This window comes from Artemia franciscana, chromosome 16 (assembly GCF_032884065.1).
Source record: "Artemia franciscana chromosome 16, ASM3288406v1, whole genome shotgun sequence".
Lineage (NCBI taxonomy): Eukaryota > Metazoa > Arthropoda > Branchiopoda > Anostraca > Artemiidae > Artemia > Artemia franciscana.
In genome coordinates, this window is record NC_088878.1 from 34,922,102 (window position 1) to 34,928,937 (window position 6,836).

General features: G+C 30.8%; 1 protein-coding gene and 1 long non-coding RNA gene across 2 annotated transcripts in view; both read left to right on the top strand.

Annotated features, from left to right (window-relative positions):
* The window catches only part of LOC136037384 (IWS1-like protein), a 438,978-nt gene that overhangs the window by 330,590 nt on the left and 101,552 nt on the right, over positions 1 to 6,836 (top strand). The window lies entirely within an intron of this gene.
* On the top strand, positions 3,510 to 6,381 carry LOC136037383 (uncharacterized). Its single transcript, XR_010619924.1, has 2 exons — positions 3,510 to 5,453; positions 6,028 to 6,381. It is a non-coding gene; the product is annotated as an uncharacterized LOC136037383 (long non-coding RNA).

Below are 6,836 nucleotides of genomic sequence, written 5' to 3' on the forward strand. Positions count from 1 at the left end.
ATAGGAATAATAATGCATTGCACTGCATTTCTTATTCATTTCTTTGTTAGTGGCTTGATTCATCAATTTAATATTAAAGTGATAGCCGTCGGCTCCATCCCAAAAAAGGATAGGATATTGTAGGGCATCATAGCATCGATGAGTTTCAGCAATTCTTAACAACTGAGCGTTTCGCTTATGAAGAATAATATCTCGAGGTAAAAACTGATCACCGACCATAACGATTGCCACTTCGTCGATAGTTGGAGCATTGAATCTACGCACATATTGGCCAGGAGGCGTTTTGTCAGCGGAAATAACAATTTTATGCGTATCAGTAGGCATCAAATCGATGGCTGTTTTGAACAGACGCACTAAATTATTATTTTCGTGGAAAAGATGTTGCAATTGGGAAACGATTGTCCTTTCAACGTTGGGAGAAATTTCGCAACGTGCATTCAATTCAGAATTTCTATCACTGATGAAGTACAATTGTAAAAATTTATGATTCTCGCCTGAGAATGGTAGAAGGGACCCTGCTCTATGATAAATTTGCCCTTTTACTTTGAAAGTAGACATAAATTGATCTGGATTTTCGATTTGGGCTCCAAACGACGTCATTTGGAAACATGAGTTGTATTTTCTGATTTTTGACAAAAAACGCTTAGATTCTGACGTAGTTCCAGTAAGGAAAGTCTTCAATGGCTCTGGTGGTGCAGCCAATAGAGGAAGTTTAACTTTTCCTGAGGCGCAACACATTACCATTGTTTCACCATTAAATTTTAAGGCCTTCCAGTAGGGATAAATTTTAGACATAGTCCCGATTTGAACACATCTACTATAATCATCGACTGGGCTGTACCTGAATGCCATGCGATAATTTTCACGTTGCTCTTGTGATTCCTCGGCACGCTTTCTTTTGACATTATCTCTTGAAGCCGCAAGCCTGTTTTCACGTTGCTCTTGTGATTCCTCGAGACGCCTTCTTTTTTCACTTTCTGTTTTAGCAGCAAGTCTGGTTTCGCGTTGCTCTGGTAGTTCCTCGACGCGCCTTCGTTGACGTAAATTGCACATTCCTAATCTAGCATTATCTCTTGAAGCCGCAAGCCTGTTTTCACGTTGCTCTTGTGATTCCTCGACACGCCTTCTTTTTTTACTTTCTCTTTCAGCAGCAAGTCTGATTTCGCGTTGCTCTGGTAGTTCCTCGACACGCCTTCGTCGACATAAATTGCACATTTCTAATCTGGCCCTTTCTCTTTGAACCGCAAGCCTGGTTTTGCTTTTCGGTAACATTCTATAACATTGACAGTTGGAAAAATCTTCACGTGCCAAGCTTGCTCCCGGTGTCCCGGTGGTCATTTGTATCCCGGTGTCCCGGTCTGTATATACATTCGTTTTTGAATTGGTATATGATGAAATAAATTTTTAGTTTTTTTCCTTTTTTTCTTTTTAGTTTTTTTGGTTTTTACCTTTTTTCAGCTCTTTTAGTTTTTTCTTTTTTCTTTTTGTTTTTTTTTAGTTTTTACCTTTTTTAGTTTTTTTTTTTATTTTTTATTTTTATTTTTATTAGTTTTCTTTTTCTCCTGTATTTTTCAGTTTTTTTCCTTTTTTAAGTTTTTTTTCTTTTTCAGTTTTTAGTTTTTTTAGTTTTTTTTTATTAGTTTTTAGTTTCTTTTTCTTTTTAGTTTTTTTGTAGTTTTTACCTTTTTTTAGTTCTTTTAATTTTTTTTTCTTTTTTAGTTTTTAGTTTTTTACCTTTTTTTAGTTTTTTTAGTTTTTTAGCTTTTTTATTTTTTTGTATTTTCTTTTTAGTTTTTTTCTTCTTTTGTATTAATGCTAAGGCCAAGGTTCGAACCTGAAACCTCTCAGACCTAGAACCTGGAACATAACGCTTTACCAACTCAGCTACTTTGGCTTGCATACATTCGTTTTTGAATTGGTATATGATGAAATAATTCAGACGTCATATGCGGACAGACAGACAGACACACAAACAAACAACTTATTTTTCTTAAATACTTATAATGATGTCATATACTAAGCATTGTCATAACAAACATGACGACAACTATCTTCATGACGACATACAGCTTAATCCTTATAATGACGTCACTCGACAGACAGACAGACAACTTATTTTTATATATATAGATATATCCTAGTTTCAGTGTTGTTTGTGATTATACGGAATGTGAAAATACGGAACCTTAATCTTACTCAAATCTTATGTCTTAGTTTTTGTACTTATTATAGTACTTATCTATATGTATAAAAATAAGTTGTCTGTCTGTGTGTCTGTCTGTGGATCAGGTGACGTCATGTTTCTGTGTTGACTGACGTCATGAAATTAGTTGTCGTCATTTTCGCTTTGACGGTGACGTCATTCAATATATTTAAGAGATATGTTCACGTAGAAATCTATTAATGTTTAAGTTTACAATGACTGATGAACTTACCATGGCAAAAGCCGATGAAGATGCTCAAAGAGTCTATGCCAAAAAACTTGCTGCTGATAGAGAAAGTCAGAAAAGAAAGCGTGCCGAGGAACTACCAGAGCAACGCGAAAGCAGACTTGCTGCTAAAAGAGAAAGTGAAAAAAGAAGGCGTGCCGAGGAATCAAAAGAACAGCAAGGAAACAGGCTTGAGGCTGATAGAGAAAGAAAGAACAGAAAGCGTGCCGAGGAATCAAAAGAACAGCAAGGAAACAGGCTTGAGGCTGATAGAGAAAGAAAAAACAGAAAGCGTGCCGAGGAACTACCAGAGCAACGCGGAAGCAGACTTGCTGCTAAAAGAGAAAGTGAAAAAAGAAGGCGTGCCGAGGAATTACAAGAACAGCAAGAAATCAGGCTTGCTGCTGATAGAGAAAGTAAGAAAAGAAAGCGTGCCGAGGAATCACAAGAACAGCAAGAAATCAGGCTTGCTGCTGATAGAGAAAGTAAGAAAAGAAAGCGTGCCGAGGAATCAGAGCAACCTGAAAGTTATCGCCTGGCATTCAGGTACAACCCAGTCGATGATTATAGCTTGAGTAGATGTGTTCAAATCGGGACAATGTCTAAAATTTGTCCCTATTGCAAGGCCTTGAAATTCAATTCTATAATCTATATCTATATATATAAAAATAAGTTGTCTGTGTGTGGATCTGTGAATCTGTGGATCAGGTGACGTCACCTGAAAAAAACTGAATCAGGTGACAAAACTGAAAACTGAAAAAACTAAAAAAAAGGCAAAAACTACAAAAAAAACTAAAAACTAATAAAAAAATAAAAAAGCTAAAAAACTAAAAAAACTAAAAAAAAGGCAAAAACTACAAAAAAAACTAAAAACTAATAAAAAAGCTAAAAAACTAAAAAAACTAAAAGAAGGCAAAAACTACAAAAAAAACTAAAAACTAATAAAAAAAATAAAAAAGCTAAAAAACTAAAAAAACTAAAAAAAGTAAAAAAAGGTAAAAAACTAAAAAAAACTAAAAACTAAAAAAAACTAAAAAAAGGAAAGCTAAAAAACTAAAAAAACTAAAAAAACTAAAAAAAGGTAAAAAACTAAAAAAAATAAAAAATAAAAAAAAAAATAAAAAAAAGGAAAAAAACTGAAAAATAAGCTAAAATAAAGGTAAAAAACCAATAAAAAAACTAAAAAGAAAAAAAGGAAAAAAACTAAAAAAAATTTTCATCTAAAAAACTAAAAAAAAATAAAAAAGGTAAAAACTAAAAGAACTAAAAAAGAAAAAAATAAATGACGACACTCAAAGAGAAAGCGACCAGGACAAAAGGAATGTTCGATTAGCAATCAACAAAGCACCGGGACACAGGGAGTATAAATGACGACCAGGACATAAGTAAAAAAAAAACTAACAAAACTAAAAAGAAGGTAAAAACTACAAAAAAACTAAAAAGAAAAAAACTAAAAAAAGGCAAAAACTACAAAAAAAACTAAAAACTAATAAAAAAGCTAAAAAACTAAAAAAAACTAAAAAAAGGCAAAAACTACAAAAAAAAACTAAAAACTAATAAAAAAAATAAAAAAGGTAAAAAACTAAAAAAACTAAAAAAACTAAAAAAAGGTAAAAAACTAAAAAAACTAAAAACTAAAAAAAACTAAAAAAAAGGAAAAAAACTGAAAAATAAGCTAAAATAAAGGTAAAAACCAATAAAAAACTAAAAAAAACTGAAAAAACTAAAAAAAGGCAAAAACTACAAAAAAAACTAAAAACTAATAAAAAAAGTAAAAAAGCTAAAAAACTAAAAAAACTAAAAAAACTAAAAAAAGGTAAAAAACTAAAAAAATAAAAAATAAAAAAAAACTAAAAAAAAAGGAAAAAAAACAGAAAAATTAAGCTAAAATAAAGGTAAAAACCAATAAAAAACTAAAAAGAAAAAAAAGGAAAAAACTAAAAAAAATTTTCATCTAAAAAACTAAAAAAAACTAAAAAAGGTAAAAACTAAATGAACTAAAAAAGAAAAAAATAAATGACGACACTCAAAGAGAAAGCGACCAGGACAAAAGGAATGTTCGATTAGCAATCAACAAAGCACCGGGACACAGGGAGTATAAATGACGACCAGGACATAAGTAAAAAAAAAAACTAACAAAACTAAAAAGAAGGTAAAAAACTACAAAAAAAACTAAAAAGAAAAAAAAAACTAAAAACTAATAAAAAAAATTAAAAAATCTAAAAATCTAAATAAACTAAAAAAGAAAAAAAAGGAAAAAAATAAAGGAGAAAAACAAAACTAAAAAATGAATGTATATACAGACCGGGACACCGGGATACAAATGACGACCAGGACACAGGGAATATAAATGACGACCGGGACACAGGGAATATAAATGACGACCGGGACACAGGGACACAACTACAACGGGGACACCGGGGGAAACAGGGGGATATAAATGACGACCGGGACACCGGGACAGGGAATGGTCGATTAGCAATCACCATCAACAAAGCTCAAGGGCAATCATTAGAATCATGATTTATAGATCTGAATACAGATTGTTTTCCCATGGACCATTATATGTTGCATGTTCAAGAGTCGGTAAACCTGACAATCTATTTATATGCAAAGACAATGGGACAGCAAAGAATGTTGTATATTCGCAAGTTTTACGTAGTTAAAACCATATATATATATATATATATATATATATATATATATATCTATATATATAAAAATAAGTTGTCTGTGGATGGATGGATGGATGTGTCAGGTGACGTCACCTGAAAAAACTGGATCAGGTGACGTCAAAACTGAAAAAAACTAAAAAAAGGCAAAAACTACAAAAAAAACTAAAAACTAATAAAAAAAATAAAAAAGCTAAAAAACTAAAAAAACTATAAAGGTAAAAACCAATAAAAAACTAAAAAAAAAACTGAAAAAACTAAAAAAAGGCAAAAACTACAAAAAAAAACTAAAAACTAATAAAAAAAGTAAAAAAGCTAAAAAAACTAAAAAAACTAAAAAAACTAAAAAAAGGTAAAAAACTAAAAAAAATAAAAAATAAAAAAAAAATAAAAAAAAGGAAAAAACTGAAAAATAAGCTAAAATAAAGGTAAAAACCAATAAAAAACTAAAAAAAAAAGGAAAAAAACTAATAAATGACGACACTCAAAGAGAAAGCGACCAGGACAAAAGGAATGTTCGATTAGCAATCAACAAAGCACCGGGACACAGGGAGTATAAATGACGACCAGGACATAAGTAAAAAAAAAAAAACTATCTATATATATAAAAATAAGTTGTCTGTGGATCTGTGGATCGTGGATCAGGTGACGTCACCTGAAAAAACTGGATCAGGTGACGTCAAAACTGAAAAAAACTAAAAAAAGGCAAAAACTACAAAAAAAACTAAAAACTAATAAAAAAAATAAAAAAGCTAAAAAACTAAAAAAACTAAAAAAAGGCAAAAACTACAAAAAAAACTAAAAACTAATAAAAAAGCTAAAAAACTAAAAAAACTAAAAAAAAGGCAAAAACTACAAAAAAACTAAAAACTAATAAAAAAATAAAAAAGCTAAAAAACTAAAAAAACTAAAAAAACTAAAAAAAGGTAAAAAACTAAAAAAACTAAAAACTAAAAAAAAACTAAAAAAGGTAAAAACTAAAAGAACTAAAAAAGAAAAAAATAAATGACGACACTCAAAGAGAAAGCGACCAGGACAAAAGGAATGTTCGATTAGCAATCAACAAAGCACCGGGACACAGGGAGTATAAATGACGACCAGGACACAAGTAAAAAAAAAAATTAACAAAACTAAAAAGAAGGTAAAAAACTACAAAAAAACTAAAAAGAAAAAAAAAACTAAAAACTAATAAAAAAACTAAAAAATCTAAAAATCTAAATAAACTAAAAAAGAAAAAAAAAGGAAAAAAATAAAGGAGAAAAACAAAACTAAAAAACGAATGTATATACAGACCGGTACACCGGGATACAAATGACGACCGGGACACAGGGAATATAAATAACGACCGGGACACAGGGACACAACTACAACGGGGACACCGGGGGAAACAGGGGGATATAAATGACGACCGGGACAAAAAAACTAAAAAGAAATAAAAACTAAAAACTAATAAAAAAAACTAAAAAATCTAAAAATCTAAATAAGCTAAAAAAGAAAAAAAAAGGAAAAAAATAAAGGAGATAAACAAAACTAAAAAACGAATGTATATACAGACCGGGACACCGGGATACAAATGATGACCGGGACCCGGGACACAGGGAATATAAATGACGACCGGGACACAGGGACACAACTACACCGGGGGAAACAGGGGGATGTAAATGACGACCGGGACACCGGGACAGGGAATGGTCGATTAGCAATCACCATCAACAAAGCTCAAGGGCAATCATTA